The 20,640-nt window shown below is 42.2% G+C and overlaps 1 pseudogene; it reads left to right on the top strand.

Moving 5' to 3' along the window:
• Window positions 1-372: 372 nt before the first annotated feature.
• LOC118954887 overlaps window positions 373-20,640 on the top strand; it is a 78,703-nt pseudogene continuing 58,435 nt past the window's right edge.

The following is a 20,640-nucleotide window of genomic DNA, read 5'->3' as shown; positions in this document are numbered from 1 at the left end:
TAAGATCTAGGTGCTGCTGTAGGCCCTCCTTGGTTGGTGACAGAAGCACCAGATCATCAGCAAACAGTAGACATTTGACTTCAGATTCTAGTAGGGTGAGGCCGGGTGCTGCAGAGTTTTCTAGTGCCCGCGCCAATTCGTTGATTTCTCTCTCTCTCTCTCTCTCTCTCTCTCTCTCTCTCTCTCTCTCTCTCTCTCTCTGTCTCTCTCTCTCTCTCTCTCTCTCTCTCTCTCTCTCTCTCTCTCTCTCTCTCTCTCTCTCTCTCTCTCTCTCTGGTTGATTAGTAATGGAACAGTGAATCTGATTTGAACCTGAAAAATATGATGAATAAATAAATGTAATGTTTATAATTTTTCTCTCTGTCCAGGTTGTGAGGGCTCTTTCTTGTCTTCCTATTGGCCAGTGAGGCTGTGAGGTCACGGCATGTGGATTACTACTTATCCCATGATGCTGTCTGCCAGGCCGGGCTACTTCCTGCTGCTGCTCAGCTTCCTGCTCCTCGCTGACGCAGACTGTGAGTTGACACATACACACACACACTATTGTAGTACAGCTTCAAGCTCCTGAGTGAGTGATGCTGAATGGATATGATTACCTCCTGTCTCACTCTCTCTCTCTCTCCCCCTCTCTCTCTCTTCCTCCTTCTCTCCCTCTCTCCCTCTCTCCCTCTCTCTTTCACTCTCTCTCCCTGTCTCTCTCTCTCCCCTGTCTCTCTCTCTCTCCCTGTCTCTCTCTCTCTCTCCCTGTCTCTCTCTCTCTCCCTGTCTCTCTCTATCTCTCTTCTAATGATGGAGGTCACAGGTCAAAGTAAGAGTGAAAGAGGGAGAGGGAAGGAGAGGAAGGGAGGAGAGAGAGAGTGAGAGAGAGACCAGGGCTAAGAGAGAGGGAGGAGGGGAAGGGAGGAGAGAGAGACCAGGGCTAAGAGAGAGGGAAGGAGAGAAATGGAGGAGAGAGAGAGCGAGAGAGACACCAGGACTAAGAGAGAGGGAGGAGAGGAAGGGAGGAGAGAGAGAGAGAGACCAAGGCTAAGAGAGAGGGAGGAGGGGAAGGGAGGAGAGTGAGAGACCAGGGCTAAGAGAGAGGGAAGGAGAGGAAGGGAGGAGGGGAAGGGAGGAGAGAGAAGGAGAGGAAGGGAGGAGTGAGAAGGAGAGGAAAGGAGAGAGAGAGAATTCCCAAAACAATGAATTTAACAGTATTGATTTTGTTATTATGTTTGAGCAAAAGAACACAGCATTAACTATGGAAAAATGCATGGAATTGAATTGCCGGACATTAGCTTCTCAGCTCCATGGAGAAATCACTGACAAGGTGGAGGTTGTCACATCCACCAACTATGTTGATCTTTTGAGAGAGAGAGAGAGAGAGAGAGAGAGAGAGAGAGAGAGAGAGAGAGAGAGAGAGAGAGGGAAAGAGAGAGAGACTAAACTTCACAAAAGGTTAAATACTAGATCCCAATACCTATTGAGTTGACTTGTTATTCTAGCCTGTCTATCTATGGGTAACAGGGTTGACTTGTTATTCTAGCCTGTCTATCTATGGTGTAACAGGGTTGACTTGTTATTCTAGCCTGTCTGTCTATGGATAACAGGGTTGACTTGTTATTCTAGCCTGTCTATCTATGGTGTAACAGGGTTGACTTGTTATTCTAGCCTGTCTATCTATGGATAACAGGGTTGATGTGTTATTCTAGCCTGTCTGTCTATGGGTAACAGGGTTGACTTGTTATTCTAGCCTGTCTGTCTATGGGTAACAGGGTTGACTTGTTATTCTAGCCTGTCTTTCTATGAGTAACAGGGTTGATGTGTTATTCTAGCCTGTCTGTATATGGGTAACAGGGTTGACTTGTTATTCTAGCCTGTCTATCTATGGATAACAGGGTTGACTTGTTAATCTAGCCTGTCTGTCTATGAGTAACAGGGTTGACTTGTTATTCTAGCCTGTCTGTCTATAGGTAACAGGGTTGACTTGTTAATCTAGCCTGTCTGTCTATGGGTAACAGGGTTGACTTGTTATTCTAGCCTGTCTGTCTATGAGTAACAGGGTTGATGTGTTATTCTAGCCTGTCTGTCTATAGATAACAGGGTTGACTTGTTATTCTAGCCTGTCTGTCTATAGGTAACAGGGTTGACTTGTTAATCTAGCCTGTCTGTCTATGAGTAACAGGGTTGATGTGTTATTCTAGCCTGTCTGTCTATAGATAACAGGGTTGACTTGTTATTCTAGCCTGTCTGTCTATAGGTAACAGGGTTGACTTGTTATTCTAGCCTGTCTGTCTATAGGTAACAGGGTTGATGTGTTATTCTAGCCTGTCTGTCTATGGATAACAGGGTTGACTTGTTATTCTAGCCTGTCTGTCTATAGGTAACAGGGTTGATGTGTTATTCTAGCCTGTCTGTCTATAGGTAACATGGTTGATGTGTTATTCTAGCCTGTCTGTCTATAGGTAACAGGGTTGACTTGTTATTCTAGCCTGTCTATCTATGAGTAACAGGGTTGTTGTGTTATTCTAGCCTGTCTATCTATGAGTAACAGGGTTGATGTGTTATTCTAGCCTGTCTGTCTATAGGTAACAGGGTTGACTTGTTATTCTAGCCTGTCTGTCTATGGGTAACAGGGTTGACTTGTTATTCTAGCCTGTCTGTCTATGAGTAACAGGGTTGACTTGTTATTCTAGCCTGTCTGTCTATAGGTAACAGGGTTGACTTGTTATTCTAGCCTGTCTGTCTATAGGTAACAGGGTTGATGTGTTATTCTAGCCTGTCTGTCTATAGGTAACAGGGTTGACTTCTTATTCTAGCCTGTCTTTCTATGAGTAACAGGGTTGATGTGTTATTCTAGCCTGTCTGTATATGGGTAACAGGGTTGACTTGTTATTCTAGCCTGTCTATCTATGGATAACAGGGTTGACTTGTTAATCTAGCCTGTCTGTCTATGAGTAACAGGGTTGACTTGTTATTCTAGCCTGTCTGTCTATAGGTAACAGGGTTGACTTGTTAATCTAGCCTGTCTGTCTATGGGTAACAGGGTTGACTTGTTATTCTAGCCTGTCTGTCTATGAGTAACAGGGTTGATGTGTTATTCTAGCCTGTCTGTCTATAGATAACAGGGTTGACTTGTTATTCTAGCCTGTCTGTCTATAGGTAACAGGGTTGACTTGTTAATCTAGCCTGTCTGTCTATGAGTAACAGGGTTGATGTGTTATTCTAGCCTGTCTGTCTATAGGTAACAGGGTTGACTTGTTATTCTAGCCTGTCTGTCTATAGGTAACAGGGTTGTTGTGTTATTCTAGCCTGTCTATCTATGAGTAACAGGGTTGACTTGTTATTCTAGCCTGTCTGTCTATGAGTAACAGGGTTGACTTGTTATTCTAGCCTGTCTGTCTATGAGTAACAGGGTTGACTTGTTATTCTAGCCTGTCTGTCTATAGGTAACAGGGTTGACTTGTTATTCTAGCCTGTCTATCTATGAGTAACAGGGTTGACTTGTTATTCTAGCCTGTCTATGAGCATCAGGGTTGACTTGTTATTCTAGCCTGTCTATCTATGAGTAACAGGGTTGACTTGTTATTCTAGCCTGTCTATGAGTAACAGGGTTGACTTGTTATTCTAGCCTGTCTATGAGTAACAGGGTTGACTCGTTATTCTAGCCTGTCTGTCTATGGGTAACAGGGTTGACTTGTTATTCTAGCCTGTCTGTCTATGAGTAACAGGGTTGACTTGTTAATCTAGCCTGTCTGTCTATGAGTAACAGGGTTGATGTGTTATTCTAGCCTGTCTGTCTATAGGTAACAGGGTTGACTTGTTATTCTAGCCTGTCTGTCTATGGGTAACAGGGTTGACTTGTTATTCTAGCCTGTCTGTCTATGAGTAACAGGGTTGACTTGTTATTCTAGCCTGTCTGTCTATGAGTAACAGGGTTGACTTGTTATTCTAGCCTGTCTGTCTATGGGTAACAGGGTTGACTTGTTATTCTAGCCTGTCTGTCTATGAGTAACAGGGTTGACTTGTTATTCTAGCCTGTCTGTCTATGGGTAACAGGGTTGACTTGTTATTCTAGCCTGTCTGTCTATGGGTAACAGGGTTGACTTGTTATTCTAGCCTGTCTGTCTATAGGTAACAGGGTTGATGTGTTATTCTAGCCTGTCTGTCTATAGATAACAGGGTTGACTTGTTATTCTAGCCTGTCTGTCTATAGGTAACAGGGTTGACTTGTTATTCTAGCCTGTCTGTCTATAGGTAACAGGGTTGATGTGTTATTCTAGCCTGTCTGTCTATGGATAACAGGGTTGACTTGTTATTCTAGCCTGTCTGTCTATAGGTAACAGGGTTGATGTGTTATTCTAGCCTGTCTGTCTATAGGTAACAGGGTTGATGTGTTATTCTAGCCTGTCTGTCTATAGGTAACAGGGTTGACTTGTTATTCTAGCCTGTCTATCTATGAGTAACAGGGTTGTTGTGTTATTCTAGCCTGTCTATCTATGAGTAACAGGGTTGATGTGTTATTCTAGCCTGTCTGTCTATAGGTAACAGGGTTGACTTGTTATTCTAGCCTGTCTGTCTATGGGTAACAGGGTTGACTTGTTATTCTAGCCTGTCTGTCTATGAGTAACAGGGTTGACTTGTTATTCTAGCCTGTCTGTCTATAGGTAACAGGGTTGACTTGTTATTCTAGCCTGTCTGTCTATAGGTAACAGGGTTGATGTGTTATTCTAGCCTGTCTGTCTATAGGTAACAGGGTTGACTTGTTATTCTAGCCTGTCTGTCTATAGGTAACAGGGTTGTTGTGTTATTCTAGCCTGTCTATCTATGAGTAACAGGGTTGACTTGTTATTCTAGCCTGTCTGTCTATGAGTAACAGGGTTGACTTGTTATTCTAGCCTGTCTGTCTATGAGTAACAGGGTTGACTTGTTATTCTAGCCTGTCTGTCTATAGGTAACAGGGTTGACTTGTTATTCTAGCCTGTCTATCTATGAGTAACAGGGTTGACTTGTTATTCTAGCCTGTCTATGAGTATCAGGGTTGACTTGTTATTCTAGCCTGTCTATCTATGAGTAACAGGGTTGACTTGTTATTCTAGCCTGTCTATGAGTAACAGGGTTGACTTGTTATTCTAGCCTGTCTATGAGTAACAGGGTTGACTTGTTATTCTAGCCTGTCTGTCTATGGGTAACAGGGTTGACTTGTTATTCTAGCCTGTCTGTCTATGAGTAACAGGGTTGACTTGTTAATCTAGCCTGTCTGTCTATGAGTAACAGGGTTGATGTGTTATTCTAGCCTGTCTGTCTATAGGTAACAGGGTTGACTTGTTATTCTAGCCTGTCTGTCTATGGGTAACAGGGTTGACTTGTTATTCTAGCCTGTCTGTCTATGAGTAACAGGGTTGACTTGTTATTCTAGCCTGTCTGTCTATGAGTAACAGGGTTGACTTGTTATTCTAGCCTGTCTGTCTATGGTTAACAGGGTTGACTTGTTATTCTAGCCTGTCTGTCTATGAGTAACAGGGTTGACTTGTTATTCTAGCCTGTCTGTCTATGGGTAACAGGGTTGACTTGTTATTCTAGCCTGTCTGTCTATGGGTAACAGGGTTGACTTGTTATTCTAGCCTGTCTGTCTATGGGTAACAGGGTTGACTTGTTATTCTAGCCTGTCTGTCTATAGATAACAGGGTTGACTTGTTATTCTAGCCTGTCTGTCTATGGGTAACAGGGTTGACTTGTTATTCTAGCCTGTCTGTCTATGGGTAACAGGGTTGACTTGTTATTCTAGCCTGTCTGTCTATGGGTAACAGGGTTGACTTGTTATTCTAGCCTGTCTGTCTATGGGTAACAGGGTTGATGTGTTATTCTAGCCTGTCTGTCTATGGGTAACAGGGTTGACTTGTTATTCTAGCCTGTCTGTCTATAGGTAACAGGGTTGTTGTGTTATTCTAGCCTGTCTATCTATGAGTAACAGGGTTGACTTGTTATTCTAGCCTGTCTGTCTATGAGTAACAGGGTTGACTTGTTATTCTAGCCTGTCTGTCTATGAGTAACAGGGTTGACTTGTTAATCTAGCCTGTCTGTCTATGGGTAACAGGGTTGACTTGTTATTCTAGCCTGTCTGTCTATGAGTAACAGGGTTGATGTGTTATTCTAGCCTGTCTGTCTATAGATAACAGGGTTGACTTGTTATTCTAGCCTGTCTGTCTATAGGTAACAGGGTTGACTTGTTAATCTAGCCTGTCTGTCTATGAGTAACAGGGTTGATGTGTTATTCTAGCCTGTCTGTCTATAGATAACAGGGTTGACTTGTTATTCTAGCCTGTCTGTCTATAGGTAACAGGGTTGACTTGTTATTCTAGCCTGTCTGTCTATAGGTAACAGGGTTGATGTGTTATTCTAGCCTGTCTGTCTATGGATAACAGGGTTGACTTGTTATTCTAGCCTGTCTGTCTATAGGTAACAGGGTTGATGTGTTATTCTAGCCTGTCTGTCTATAGGTAACAGGGTTGATGTGTTATTCTAGCCTGTCTGTCTATAGGTAACAGGGTTGACTTGTTATTCTAGCCTGTCTATCTATGAGTAACAGGGTTGTTGTGTTATTCTAGTCTGTCTATCTATGAGTAACAGGGTTGATGTGTTATTCTAGCCTGTCTGTCTATAGGTAACAGGGTTGACTTGTTATTCTAGCCTGTCTGTCTATGGGTAACAGGGTTTACTTGTTATTCTAGCCTGTCTGTCTATGAGTAACAGGGTTGACTTGTTATTCTAGCCTGTCTGTCTATAGGTAACAGGGTTGACTTGTTATTCTAGCCTGTCTATCTATGAGTAACAGGGTTGACTTGTTATTCTAGCCTGTCTATGAGCATCAGGGTTGACTTGTTATTCTAGCCTGTCTATCTATGAGTAACAGGGTTGACTTGTTATTCTAGCCTGTCTATGAGTAACAGGGTTGACTTGTTATTCTAGCCTGTCTATGAGTAACAGGGTTGACTCGTTATTCTAGCCTGTCTGTCTATGGGTAACAGGGTTGACTTGTTATTCTAGCCTGTCTGTCTATGGGTAACAGGGTTGACTTGTTATTCTAGCCTGTCTGTCTATGGGTAACAGGGTTGACTTGTTATTCTAGCCTGTCTGTCTATGGGTAACAGGGTTGATGTGTTATTCTAGCCTGTCTGTCTATGGGTAACAGGGTTGACTTGTTATTCTAGCCTGTCTGTCTATAGGTAACAGGGTTGTTGTGTTATTCTAGCCTGTCTATCTATGAGTAACAGGGTTGACTTGTTATTCTAGCCTGTCTGTCTATGAGTAACAGGGTTGACTTGTTATTCTAGCCTGTCTGTCTATGAGTAACAGGGTTGACTTGTTAATCTAGCCTGTCTGTCTATGGGTAACAGGGTTGACTTGTTATTCTAGCCTGTCTGTCTATGAGTAACAGGGTTGATGTGTTATTCTAGCCTGTCTGTCTATAGATAACAGGGTTGACTTGTTATTCTAGCCTGTCTGTCTATAGGTAACAGGGTTGACTTGTTAATCTAGCCTGTCTGTCTATGAGTAACAGGGTTGATGTGTTATTCTAGCCTGTCTGTCTATAGATAACAGGGTTGACTTGTTATTCTAGCCTGTCTGTCTATAGGTAACAGGGTTGACTTGTTATTCTAGCCTGTCTGTCTATAGGTAACAGGGTTGATGTGTTATTCTAGCCTGTCTGTCTATGGATAACAGGGTTGACTTGTTATTCTAGCCTGTCTGTCTATAGGTAACAGGGTTGATGTGTTATTCTAGCCTGTCTGTCTATAGGTAACAGGGTTGATGTGTTATTCTAGCCTGTCTGTCTATAGGTAACAGGGTTGACTTGTTATTCTAGCCTGTCTATCTATGAGTAACAGGGTTGTTGTGTTATTCTAGCCTGTCTATCTATGAGTAACAGGGTTGATGTGTTATTCTAGCCTGTCTGTCTATAGGTAACAGGGTTGACTTGTTATTCTAGCCTGTCTGTCTATGGGTAACAGGGTTTACTTGTTATTCTAGCCTGTCTGTCTATGAGTAACAGGGTTGACTTGTTATTCTAGCCTGTCTGTCTATAGGTAACAGGGTTGACTTGTTATTCTAGCCTGTCTATCTATGAGTAACAGGGTTGACTTGTTATTCTAGCCTGTCTATGAGCATCAGGGTTGACTTGTTATTCTAGCCTGTCTATCTATGAGTAACAGGGTTGACTTGTTATTCTAGCCTGTCTATGAGTAACAGGGTTGACTTGTTATTCTAGCCTGTCTATGAGTAACAGGGTTGACTCGTTATTCTAGCCTGTCTGTCTATGGGTAACAGGGTTGACTTGTTATTCTAGCCTGTCTGTCTATGAGTAACAGGGTTGACTTGTTAATCTAGCCTGTCTGTCTATGAGTAAGAGGGTTGATGTGTTATTCTAGCCTGTCTGTCTATAGGTAACAGGGTTGACTTGTTATTCTAGCCTGTCTGTCTATGGGTAACAGGGTTGACTTGTTATTCTAGCCTGTCTGTCTATGAGTAACAGGGTTGACTTGTTATTCTAGCCTGTCTGTCTATGAGTAACAGGGTTGACTTGTTATTCTAGCCTGTCTGTCTATGGGTAACAGGGTTGACTTGTTATTCTAGCCTGTCTGTCTATGAGTAACAGGGTTGACTTGTTATTCTAGCCTGTCTGTCTATGGGTAACAGGGTTGACTTGTTATTCTAGCCTGTCTGTCTATGGGTAACAGGGTTGACTTGTTATTCTAGCCTGTCTGTCTATAGGTAACAGGGTTGATGTGTTATTCTAGCCTGTCTGTCTATAGATAACAGGGTTGACTTGTTATTCTAGCCTGTCTGTCTATAGGTAACAGGGTTGACTTGTTATTCTAGCCTGTCTGTCTATAGGTAACAGGGTTGATGTGTTATTCTAGCCTGTCTGTCTATGGATAACAGGGTTGACTTGTTATTCTAGCCTGTCTGTCTATAGGTAACAGGGTTGATGTGTTATTCTAGCCTGTCTGTCTATAGGTAACAGGGTTGATGTGTTATTCTAGCCTGTCTGTCTATAGGTAACAGGGTTGACTTGTTATTCTAGCCTGTCTATCTATGAGTAACAGGGTTGTTGTGTTATTCTAGCCTGTCTATCTATGAGTAACAGGGTTGATGTGTTATTCTAGCCTGTCTGTCTATAGGTAACAGGGTTGACTTGTTATTCTAGCCTGTCTGTCTATGGGTAACAGGGTTGACTTGTTATTCTAGCCTGTCTGTCTATGAGTAACAGGGTTGACTTGTTATTCTAGCCTGTCTGTCTATAGGTAACAGGGTTGACTTGTTATTCTAGCCTGTCTGTCTATAGGTAACAGGGTTGATGTGTTATTCTAGCCTGTCTGTCTATAGGTAACAGGGTTGACTTGTTATTCTAGCCTGTCTGTCTATAGGTAACAGGGTTGTTGTGTTATTCTAGCCTGTCTATCTATGAGTAACAGGGTTGACTTGTTATTCTAGCCTGTCTGTCTATGAGTAACAGGGTTGACTTGTTATTCTAGCCTGTCTGTCTATGAGTAACAGGGTTGACTTGTTATTCTAGCCTGTCTGTCTATGAGTAACAGGGTTGACTTGTTATTCTAGCCTGTCTGTCTATAGGTAACAGGGTTGACTTGTTATTCTAGCCTGTCTATCTATGAGTAACAGGGTTGACTTGTTATTCTAGCCTGTCTATGAGTATCAGGGTCGACTTGTTAATCTAGCCTGTCTATCTATGAGTAACAGGGTTGACTTGTTATTCTAGCCTGTCTATGAGTAACAGGGTTGACTTGTTATTCTAGCCTGTCTATGAGTAACAGGGTTGACTTGTTATTCTAGCCTGTCTGTCTATGGGTAACAGGGTTGACTTGTTATTCTAGCCTGTCTGTCTATGAGTAACATGGTTGACTTGTTAATCTAGCCTGTCTGTCTATGAGTAACAGGGTTGATGTGTTATTCTAGCCTGTCTGTCTATAGGTAACAGGGTTGACTTGTTATTCTAGCCTGTCTGTCTATGGGTAACAGGGTTGACTTGTTATTCTAGCCTGTCTGTCTATGAGTAACAGGGTTGACTTGTTATTCTAGCCTGTCTGTCTATGAGTAACAGGGTTGACTTGTTATTCTAGCCTGTCTGTCTATGGGTAACAGGGTTGACTTGTTATTCTAGCCTGTCTGTCTATGAGTAACAGGGTTGACTTGTTATTCTAGCCTGTCTGTCTATGGGTAACAGGGTTGACTTGTTATTCTAGCCTGTCTGTCTATGGGTAACAGGGTTGACTTGTTATTCTAGCCTGTCTGTCTATGGGTAACAGGGTTGACTTGTTATTCTAGCCTGTCTGTCTATAGATAACAGGGTTGACTTGTTATTCTAGCCTGTCTGTCTATGGGTAACAGGGTTGACTTGTTATTCTAGCCTGTCTGTCTATGGGTAACAGGGTTGACTTGTTATTCTAGCCTGTCTGTCTATGGGTAACAGGGTTGACTTGTTATTCTAGCCTGTCTGTCTATAGATAACAGGGTTGACTTGTTATTCTAGCCTGTCTGTCTATGGGTAACAGGGTTGACTTGTTATTCTAGCCTGTCTGTCTATGGGTAACAGGGTTGATGTGTTATTCTAGCCTGTCTGTCTATGGGTAACAGGGTTGACTTGTTATTCTAGCCTGTCTGTCTATAGGTAACAGGGTTGTTGTGTTATTCTAGCCTGTCTATCTATGAGTAACAGGGTTGACTTGTTATTCTAGCCTGTCTGTCTATGAGTAACAGGGTTGACTTGTTATTCTAGCCTGTCTGTCTATGAGTAACAGGGTTGACTTGTTATTCTAGCCTGTCTGTCTATAGGTAACAGGGTTGACTTGTTATTCTAGCCTGTCTATCTATGAGTAACAGGGTTGACTTGTTATTCTAGCCTGTCTATGAGTATCAGGGTTGACTTGTTATTCTAGCCTGTCTATCTATGATTAACAGGGTTGACTTGTTATTCTAGCCTGTCTATGAGTAACAGGGTTGACTTGTTATTCTAGCCTGTCTATGAGTAACAGGGTTGACTTGTTATTCTAGCCTGTCTGTCTATGGGTAACAGGGTTGACTTGTTATTCTAGCCTGTCTGTCTATGAGTAACAGGGTTGACTTGTTAATCTAGCCTGTCTGTCTATGAGTAACAGGGTTGATGTGTTATTCTAGCCTGTCTGTCTATAGGTAACAGGGTTGACTTGTTATTCTAGCCTGTCTGTCTATGGGTAACAGGGTTGACTTGTTATTCTAGCCTGTCTGTCTATGAGTAACAGGGTTGACTTGTTATTCTAGCCTGTCTGTCTATGAGTAACAGGGTTGACTTGTTATTCTAGCCTGTCTGTCTATGGGTAACAGGGTTGACTTGTTATTCTAGCCTGTCTGTCTATGAGTAACAGGGTTGACTTGTTATTCTAGCCTGTCTGTCTATGGGTAACAGGGTTGACTTGTTATTCTAGCCTGTCTGTCTATGGGTAACAGGGTTGACTTGTTATTCTAGCCTGTCTGTCTATGGGTAACAGGGTTGACTTGTTATTCTAGCCTGTCTGTCTATAGATAACAGGGTTGACTTGTTATTCTAGCCTGTCTGTCTATGGGTAACAGGGTTGACTTGTTATTCTAGCCTGTCTGTCTATGGGTAACAGGGTTGACTTGTTATTCTAGCCTGTCTGTCTATGGGTAACAGGGTTGACTTGTTATTCTAGCCTGTCTGTCTATAGATAACAGGGTTGACTTGTTATTCTAGCCTGTCTGTCTATGGGTAACAGGGTTGACTTGTTATTCTAGCCTGTCTGTCTATGGGTAACAGGGTTGATGTGTTATTCTAGCCTGTCTGTCTATGGGTAACAGGGTTGACTTGTTATTCTAGCCTGTCTATCTATGGGTAACAGGGTTGACTTGTTATTCTAGCCTGTCTATCTATGGGTAACAGGGTTGATGTGTTATTCTAGCCTGTCTGTCTATGGGTAACAGGGTTGACTTGTTATTCTAGCCTGTCTGTCTATGGGTAACAGGGTTGATGTGTTATTCTAGCCTGTCTGTCTATGGGTAACAGGGTTGACTTGTTATTCTAGCCTGTCTATGAGTATCAGGGTCGACTTGTTATTCTAGCCTGTCTATCTATGAGTAACAGGGTTGACTTGTTATTCTAGCCTGTCTATGAGTAACAGGGTTGACTTGTTATTCTAGCCTGTCTATGAGTAACAGGGTTGACTTGTTATTCTAGCCTGTCTGTCTATGGGTAACAGGGTTGACTTGTTATTCTAGCCTGTCTGTCTATGAGTAACATGGTTGACTTGTTAATCTAGCCTGTCTGTCTATGAGTAACAGGGTTGATGTGTTATTCTAGCCTGTCTGTCTATAGGTAACAGGGTTGACTTGTTATTCTAGCCTGTCTGTCTATGGGTAACAGGGTTGACTTGTTATTCTAGCCTGTCTGTCTATGAGTAACAGGGTTGACTTGTTATTCTAGCCTGTCTGTCTATGAGTAACAGGGTTGACTTGTTATTCTAGCCTGTCTGTCTATGGGTAACAGGGTTGACTTGTTATTCTAGCCTGTCTGTCTATGAGTAACAGGGTTGACTTGTTATTCTAGCCTGTCTGTCTATGGGTAACAGGGTTGACTTGTTATTCTAGCCTGTCTGTCTATGGGTAACAGGGTTGACTTGTTATTCTAGCCTGTCTGTCTATGGGTAACAGGGTTGACTTGTTATTCTAGCCTGTCTGTCTATAGATAACAGGGTTGACTTGTTATTCTAGCCTGTCTGTCTATGGGTAACAGGGTTGACTTGTTATTCTAGCCTGTCTGTCTATGGGTAACAGGGTTGACTTGTTATTCTAGCCTGTCTGTCTATGGGTAACAGGGTTGACTTGTTATTCTAGCCTGTCTGTCTATAGATAACAGGGTTGACTTGTTATTCTAGCCTGTCTGTCTATGGGTAACAGGGTTGACTTGTTATTCTAGCCTGTCTGTCTATGGGTAACAGGGTTGATGTGTTATTCTAGCCTGTCTGTCTATGGGTAACAGGGTTGACTTGTTATTCTAGCCTGTCTGTCTATAGGTAACAGGGTTGTTGTGTTATTCTAGCCTGTCTATCTATGAGTAACAGGGTTGACTTGTTATTCTAGCCTGTCTGTCTATGAGTAACAGGGTTGACTTGTTATTCTAGCCTGTCTGTCTATGAGTAACAGGGTTGACTTGTTATTCTAGCCTGTCTGTCTATAGGTAACAGGGTTGACTTGTTATTCTAGCCTGTCTATCTATGAGTAACAGGGTTGACTTGTTATTCTAGCCTGTCTATGAGTATCAGGGTTGACTTGTTATTCTAGCCTGTCTATCTATGATTAACAGGGTTGACTTGTTATTCTAGCCTGTCTATGAGTAACAGGGTTGACTTGTTATTAAAGCCTGTCTATGAGTAACAGGGTTGACTTGTTATTCTAGCCTGTCTGTCTATGGGTAACAGGGTTGACTTGTTATTCTAGCCTGTCTGTCTATGAGTAACAGGGTTGACTTGTTAATCTAGCCTGTCTGTCTATGAGTAACAGGGTTGATGTGTTATTCTAGCCTGTCTGTCTATAGGTAACAGGGTTGACTTGTTATTCTAGCCTGTCTGTCTATGGGTAACAGGGTTGACTTGTTATTCTAGCCTGTCTGTCTATGAGTAACAGGGTTGACTTGTTATTCTAGCCTGTCTGTCTATGAGTAACAGGGTTGACTTGTTATTCTAGCCTGTCTGTCTATGGGTAACAGGGTTGACTTGTTATTCTAGCCTGTCTGTCTATGAGTAACAGGGTTGACTTGTTATTCTAGCCTGTCTGTCTATGGGTAACAGGGTTGACTTGTTATTCTAGCCTGTCTGTCTATGGGTAACAGGGTTGACTTGTTATTCTAGCCTGTCTGTCTATGGGTAACAGGGTTGACTTGTTATTCTAGCCTGTCTGTCTATAGATAACAGGGTTGACTTGTTATTCTAGCCTGTCTGTCTATGGGTAACAGGGTTGACTTGTTATTCTAGCCTGTCTGTCTATGGGTAACAGGGTTGACTTGTTATTCTAGCCTGTCTGTCTATGGGTAACAGGGTTGACTTGTTATTCTAGCCTGTCTGTCTATAGATAACAGGGTTGACTTGTTATTCTAGCCTGTCTGTCTATGGGTAACAGGGTTGACTTGTTATTCTAGCCTGTCTGTCTATGGGTAACAGGGTTGATGTGTTATTCTAGCCTGTCTGTCTATGGGTAACAGGGTTGACTTGTTATTCTAGCCTGTCTATCTATGGGTAACAGGGTTGACTTGTTATTCTAGCCTGTCTATCTATGGGTAACAGGGTTGATGTGTTATTCTAGCCTGTCTGTCTATGGGTAACAGGGTTGACTTGTTATTCTAGCCTGTCTGTCTATGGGTAACAGGGTTGATGTGTTATTCTAGCCTGTCTGTCTATGGGTAACAGGGTTGACTTGTTATTCTAGCCTGTCTATCTATGGGTAACAGGGTTGACTTGTTATTCTAGCCTGTCTATCTATGAGTAACAGGGTTGACTTGTTATTCTAGCCTGTCTATGAGTATCAGGGTCGACTTGTTATTCTAGCCTGTCTATCTATGAGTAACAGGGTTGACTTGTTATTCTAGCCTGTCTATGAGTAACAGGGTTGACTTGTTATTCTAGCCTGTCTATGAGTAACAGGGTTGACTTGTTATTCTAGCCTGTCTGTCTATGGGTAACAGGGTTGACTTGTTATTCTAGCCTGTCTGTCTATGAGTAACATGGTTGACTTGTTAATCTAGCCTGTCTGTCTATGAGTAACAGGGTTGATGTGTTATTCTAGCCTGTCTGTCTATAGGTAACAGGGTTGACTTGTTATTCTAGCCTGTCTGTCTATGGGTAACAGGGTTGACTTGTTATTCTAGCCTGTCTGTCTATGAGTAACAGGGTTGACTTGTTATTCTAGCCTGTCTGTCTATGAGTAACAGGGTTGACTTGTTATTCTAGCCTGTCTGTCTATGGGTAACAGGGTTGACTTGTTATTCTAGCCTGTCTGTCTATGAGTAACAGGGTTGACTTGTTATTCTAGCCTGTCTGTCTATGGGTAACAGGGTTGACTTGTTATTCTAGCCTGTCTGTCTATGGGTAACAGGGTTGACTTGTTATTCTAGCCTGTCTGTCTATGGGTAACAGGGTTGACTTGTTATTCTAGCCTGTCTGTCTATAGATAACAGGGTTGACTTGTTATTCTAGCCTGTCTGTCTATGGGTAACAGGGTTGACTTGTTATTCTAGCCTGTCTGTCTATGGGTAACAGGGTTGACTTGTTATTCTAGCCTGTCTGTCTATGGGTAACAGGGTTGACTTGTTATTCTAGCCTGTCTGTCTATAGATAACAGGGTTGACTTGTTATTCTAGCCTGTCTGTCTATGGGTAACAGGGTTGACTTGTTATTCTAGCCTGTCTGTCTATGGGTAACAGGGTTGATGTGTTATTCTAGCCTGTCTGTCTATGGGTAACAGGGTTGACTTGTTATTCTAGCCTGTCTGTCTATAGGTAACAGGGTTGTTGTGTTATTCTAGCCTGTCTATCTATGAGTAACAGGGTTGACTTGTTATTCTAGCCTGTCTGTCTATGAGTAACAGGGTTGACTTGTTATTCTAGCCTGTCTGTCTATGAGTAACAGGGTTGACTTGTTATTCTAGCCTGTCTGTCTATAGGTAACAGGGTTGACTTGTTATTCTAGCCTGTCTATCTATGAGTAACAGGGTTGACTTGTTATTCTAGCCTGTCTATGAGTATCAGGGTTGACTTGTTATTCTAGCCTGTCTATCTATGATTAACAGGGTTGACTTGTTATTCTAGCCTGTCTATGAGTAACAGGGTTGACTTGTTATTAAAGCCTGTCTATGAGTAACAGGGTTGACTTGTTATTCTAGCCTGTCTGTCTATGGGTAACAGGGTTGACTTGTTATTCTAGCCTGTCTGTCTATGAGTAACAGGGTTGACTTGTTAATCTAGCCTGTCTGTCTATGAGTAACAGGGTTGATGTGTTATTCTAGCCTGTCTGTCTATAGGTAACAGGGTTGACTTGTTATTCTAGCCTGTCTGTCTATGGGTAACAGGGTTGACTTGTTATTCTAGCCTGTCTGTCTATGAGTAACAGGGTTGACTTGTTATTCTAGCCTGTCTGTCTATGAGTAACAGGGTTGACTTGTTATTCTAGCCTGTCTGTCTATGGGTAACAGGGTTGACTTGTTATTCTAGCCTGTCTGTCTATGAGTAACAGGGTTGACTTGTTATTCTAGCCTGTCTGTCTATGGGTAACAGGGTTGACTTGTTATTCTAGCCTGTCTGTCTATGGGTAACAGGGTTGACTTGTTATTCTAGCCTGTCTGTCTATGGGTAACAGGGTTGACTTGTTATTCTAGCCTGTCTGTCTATAGATAACAGGGTTGACTTGTTATTCTAGCCTGTCTGTCTATGGGTAACAGGGTTGACTTGTTATTCTAGCCTGTCTGTCTATGGGTAACAGGGTTGACTTGTTATTCTAGGCTGTCTGTCTATGGGTAACAGGGTTGACTTGTTATTCTAGCCTGTCTGTCTATAGATAACAGGGTTGACTTGTTATTCTAGCCTGTCTGTCTATGGGTAACAGGGTTGACTTGTTATTCTAGCCTGTCTGTCTATGGGTAACAGGGTTGATGTGTTATTCTAGCCTGTCTGTCTATGGGTAACAGGGTTGACTTGTTATTCTAGCCTGTCTATCTATGGGTAACAGGGTTGACTTGTTATTCTAGCCTGTCTATCTATGGGTAACAGGGTTGATGTGTTATTCTAGCCTGTCTATCTATGGTGTAACAGGGTTGACTTGTTATTCTAGCCTGTCTATCTATGGGTAACAGGGTTGACTTGTTATTCTAGCCTGTCTATCTATAGGTAACAGGGTTGACTTGTTATTCTAGCCTGTCTGTCTATGGGTAACAGGGTTGACTTGTTATTCTAGCCTGTCTATCTATGGTGTAACAGGGTTGACTTGTTATTCTAGCCTGTCTATCTATGGGTAACAGGGTTGACTTGTTATTCTAGCCTGTCTGTCTATGGGTAACATGGTTGACTTGTTATTCTGGCCTGTCTATCTATAGGTAACAGGGTTGACTTGTTATTCTAGCCTGTCTATCTATGGGTAACAGGGTTGACTTGTTATTCTAGCCTGTCTATCTATGGTGTAACAGGGTTGACTTGTTATTCTAGCCTGTCTGTCTATGGGTAACAGGGTTGACTTGTTATTCTAGCCTGTCTGTCTATGGGTAACAGGGTTGACTTGTTATTCTAGCCTGTCTGTCTATGGTGTAACAGGGTTGACTTGTTATTCTAGCCTGTCTATCTATGGGTAACAGGGTTGACTTGTTATTCTAGCCTGTCTATCTATGGTGTAACAGGGTTGACTTGTTATTCTAGCCTGTCTATCTATGGGTAACAGGGTTGACTTGTTATTCTAGCCTGTCTATCTATGGGTAACAGGGTTGACTTGTTATTCTAGCCTGTCTATCTATGGGTAACAGGGTTGACTTGTTATTCTCTCAGTTTTCCACCACAAAACACCAGAAACACCAGAAAACAGTCAAAAAGACGAGAACCAGCTCATCTGCAATTACGCTGTGATTTGACTATTAGATGTAAAAAATGTATTAAAAAAATATATATTTTAAAAGGAATATTTTCATCATATTAAAAAGGAGAGTTCAGTAAACAGGGTTGACCTTCATAAAATGAAAATCACCAATCTCATCATCTTCAGAAATGACTTTTCGTCAAAGTAACACGATAAGTAGGGCTTTACAATGATGGTGGATAACTTGGGAGACATTTTTTTGACGGGGGTTTTAAGTGGGTTCAAATCTTCCTTGAAAGTCACAGACGGTGCACAGAGGCACATGTCACTTTAGATTTATTCATATCACAAATATTTATTGAATTTTCTATGTGGTCTATATCAAAGGGCACTTCGTTTAATCTGACAGGCTTTCACATGCCATAGTGGTGCACCAGCTCTACTTAACCATAGCAGAGGATCTCTACTTAACCATAGCAGAGGGAAGAGATCTCTACTTAACCATAGCAAAGAGAATAGATCTCTACTTAACCATAGCAGAGGGAAGAGATCTCTACTTAACCATAGCAGAGGGAAGAGATCTCTACTTAACCATAGCAGAGGGAAGAGATCTCTACTTAACCATAGCAGAGGGAAGAGATCTCTACTTAACCATAGCAGAGGGAAGAGATCTCTACTTAACCATAGCAGAGGGAAGAGATCTCTACTTAACCATAGCAGAGGGAAGAGATCTCTACTTAACCATAGCAGAGGGAAGAGATCTCTACTTAACCATAGCAGAGGGAAGAGATCTCTACTTAACCATAGCAAAGAGAATAGATCTCTACTTAACCATAGCAAAGAGAATAGATCTCTACTTAACCATAGCAAAGGGAATAGAGCTCTACTTAACCATAGCAGAGGGAAGAGATCTCTACTTAACCATAGCAAAGAGAATAGATCTCTACTTAACCATAGCAAAGGGAATAGATCTCTACTTAACCATAGCAAAGAGAATAGATCTCTACTTAACCATAGCAAAGAGAATAGATCTCTACTTAACCATAGCAAAGAGAATAGATCTCTACTTAACCATAGCAAAGAGAATAGATCTCTACTTAACCATAGCAAAGAGAATAGATCTCTACTTAACCATAGCAAAGGGAATAGATCTCTACTTAACCATAGCAGAGGGAAGAGATCTCTACTTAACCATAGCAAAGAGAATAGATCTCTACTTAACCATAGCAGAGGGAAGAGATCTCTACTTAACCATAGCAGAGGGAAGAGATCTCTACTTAACCATAGCAGAGGGAAGAGATCTCTACTTAACCATAGCAAAGAGAATAGATCTCTACTTAACCATAGCAAAGAGAATAGATCTCTACTTAACCATAGCAAAGGGAATAGATCTCTACTTAACCATAGCAGAGGGAAGAGATCTCTACTTAACCATAGCAAAGAGAATAGATCTCTACTTAACCATAGCAAAGGGAATAGATCTCTACTTAACCATAGCAAAGAGAATAGATCTCTACTTAACCATAGCAAAGAGAATAGATCTCTACTTAACCATAGCAAAGAGAATAGATCTCTACTTAACCATAGCAAAGGGAATAGATCTCTACTTAACCATAGCAGAGGGAAGAGATCTCTACTTAACCATAGCAAAGAGAATAGATCTCTACTTAACCATAGCAGAGGGAAGAGATCTCTACTTAACCATAGCAAAGAGAATAGATCTCTACTTAACCATAGCAAAGAGAATAGATCTCTACTTAACCATAGCAAAGAGAATAGATCTCTACTTAACCATAGCAGAGGGAAGAGATCTCTACTTAACCATAGCAAAGGGAAGAGATCTCTACTTAACCATAGCAAAGAGAATAGATCTCTACTTAACCATAGCAGAGGGAAGAGATCTCTACTTAACCATAGCAGAGGGAAGAGATCTCTACTTAACCATAGCAAAGGGAAGAGATCTCTACTTAACCATAGCAGAGGGAAGAGATCTCTACTTAACCATAGCAAAGAGAATAGATCTCTACTTAACCATAGCAAAGGGAAGAGATCTCTACTTAACCATAGCAGAGGGAAGAGATCTCTACTTAACCATAGCAAAGAGAATAGATCTCTACTTAACCATAGCAAAGAGAATAGATCTCTACTTAACCATAGCAGAGGGAAGAGATGTCACGTTCTGACCTTTATTTCCGTTGTTTTGTATTTATTTAGTATGGTCAGGGCGTGAGTTGGGTGGGCAGTCTATGTTTGTTTTTCTATGTTTTGGGGCATTTCTATGTTTTCGGCCTAGTATGGTTCTCAATCAGAGGCAGGTGTCATTAGTTGTCTCTGATTGAGAATCATACTTAGGTAGCCTGGGTTGCACTGTTTGTTTGTGGGTGATTGTCTATGTTGATGGCTTGTTTCAGCACAGGTCTCATTTTGTAGCTTCACGGTCGAATTTGGTTTATTGTTTTTGTTACTCGTTTGTATAGTGTTCAGTCTTTCTTTATTAAAGATTTTACCATGGACACTTACCACGCCGCATATTGGTCCTCTGATCCTTCTCGCCTCTCCTCTTCAGACGAAGAGGAGGACGGCCGTGACAGAATCACCCACCAACCAAGGACCAAGCGGCGTGGTAGAAAACAGCGACGACAGCAGCAGCAGCAGCAACAACAACAGCGGCCGGTATCACAGGACTCCTGGACATGGGAGGAGATACTGAACGGAGAGGGACCCTGGGCACAGGCTGGGGAATATCGCCGCCCCAAAGCAGAGCTGGAGGCAGCGAAAGCTGAGCGGCGGCGATATGAGGAGGCAGCACGGCAGTGCGACAGGTACGAGAGACAGCCCCAAATTTTTTTGGGGGGGGGGCACACGAGGGGTGGAGCTAGGCCAGGTAGCAGACCTGCGCTCACCCCTCGTGCTTATTATAAGCAGCGCGATACTGGGCAGGCACCGTGTTATGCGGTTAAGCGCACGGTGTCGCCAGTACGTGTCCATAGCCCGGTGCGCTATAGGACAGCCCCCCGAGAGTGTCATGCGAGTGCGGGCATCG

Source organism: Oncorhynchus mykiss, unplaced genomic scaffold, assembly GCF_013265735.2.
Source record: "Oncorhynchus mykiss isolate Arlee unplaced genomic scaffold, USDA_OmykA_1.1 un_scaffold_393, whole genome shotgun sequence".
In the NCBI taxonomy this organism is placed as follows: Eukaryota; Metazoa; Chordata; class Actinopteri; order Salmoniformes; family Salmonidae; genus Oncorhynchus; species Oncorhynchus mykiss.
This window is presented reverse-complemented; position numbering and strand designations above follow the sequence as displayed.